The sequence below is a fragment of the Vicugna pacos genome, chromosome 16 (assembly GCF_048564905.1).
Source record: "Vicugna pacos chromosome 16, VicPac4, whole genome shotgun sequence".
Taxonomy (NCBI): Eukaryota; Metazoa; Chordata; class Mammalia; order Artiodactyla; family Camelidae; genus Vicugna; species Vicugna pacos.
In genome coordinates, this window is record NC_133002.1 from 27,010,687 (window position 1) to 27,012,673 (window position 1,987).

Genomic DNA, 1,987 nt, shown 5'->3' on the forward strand with positions numbered 1-1,987 from the left:
GGTGCTCTCACTTTGTGGGTCCTTATGTAACTGCGTGGTGTTAATCAGGATCGCCCGTCCTACATTGTGTGATGCTGCTGCTTTGTCTCCTAGTTACTTGTTTCTCTAAGTATTCTTATATTATTCTCCAATGCATAGTACTACACACCTAAAAATGCTTTTTTCAGATGAAAAGGAATGTGCATTTAAAATAATAACTCTGAAAAAGGGGGCAAAAGAGGCTATCCTTGTCCCGCTATTCAAAGATAATAATTAACACGTTAACATATATTTTCATCAGTGTGGATCACCTCTGTCATAAAAAACCAGAGAGCACTCTGTGACTGTTTACTGTGTGGACACCTCCATTTTCCATTCGGCTTTTTATATGTTTTTCTACAATATTCTATCTCCTCTGGCATGATTTTTGATGACCAGTATAGCATTCTGTCTTGTGGAGGCATTGTCCATTTTACTTCGGACTTAAATAAACTTTTAAATTCCAAGTATAATTAACTGAAATACTGAAAAGAGAACTGTGGTGGTAGAGGAAGGCCCTACCTCCCTTCCCCTTATTTCCGAAGAGTAAAAACTGTTGAAAATTTGATATATATGTTTCATGACCTTTATGCCTATGACATACATATATACACACATATGAGAATTCCATGTATACGTGTGTGTATATATGCTTTATTTAAAAATGAGACCATACTATATGTTTTTCTGCAGCTAGCTTTAATCACTCAGGTGTATATCATAGACGTCCTCCCACTCCAGACTCACACGGTCCTTTCAGATAGAGTGGAGGGGTCTCCTGATTTGCGGGTGTGGTCTCTTTCCCACGCACACCTTTGGTGAGAGAATGCTGTGGACAAGGCCCTGGACCACGGCGAAACGCCGGCTCCCTCATTGCTCGCAGCTCGTCGTGATTTACCGCATCATTGTCTTGATGGTGGATAGTTAAGTTTTCTCCATTTTCCACTGTCAGAAAGGATATTTGACTGGCATCCTTCTTGTACAGACATTCCTGTGATCGTTTATGAGTATTCCTTTAGTTAAGGCTTCTGGAAATTTAGTCCCTGGATGTGACATTTACATTCATCACAGACTCCATTCAAGTAACTCTAGAAATTCCTTCCATAGGGGAATGAAAAGATGCACAATTACTTATGTAACCAATTCTCTATTGCTGGATATGATTTCACTTCAGTTTTTCTTCCCACCATTGTAAACAGTGCTGTGTAAATGCCCTGATGGGTACATCTTTTTGGACTAAATTTGTTTTTTCCTAAAGGAAACGATTCCTAGAAGTGGTGTTGAGTCAGTGTGTACGTACGTTTTTCAGAGTTTACATATCCATTGACATGTCGTCCTCTGAAAATGTCGCTCATGGTTTCTTCTCCCACAGATGGACACTAGATAGAATATCTTTTAAAAATATTTGCCAATATGATGAGCAAAAGTGCTTTTTCATTGTTTTAGTTTGCATTTGATGACCAGTGAGGTATTGAGCATTTTTCACTCATTAGCCATTTGACTTTTTTAAAATGAATGATTCCTTTTATCCTTTGCACACATTTAAGTGGGGGAGCTTCTTGTTGCTTTGTGACAGCTCATTGTATGTTATGAACATTAACTTCTTGTCTTCAACAACATGTATCACAGAGCTTTTTCTTGTCATTTCTTGCCTTTCATTTTGTTTAGGAGGATTTTAATTTTGGTAGTGTCTCAAAATATTCTTATGATAATAAATGTATTCCTTATGTGTTTTATCTTTGAAATTATTCTTAAAAATAATTTCTTATACTGGAATAAATCTCCTCTGTAGGTTTTTTTTAATCTCTAAGATGGAGATGATAATAGTACTTGTTAATGTAAGGGTAAGTTGAGTTAATAAGAGCAAAGTGTTGTATTTGCTGTTATTAGTACTTTTTTATATTTACATCACTGTCTGTAAATTATCTTGTGGTCCTTATGAGAGGAATAGTATTTATTCTTTCTAGGT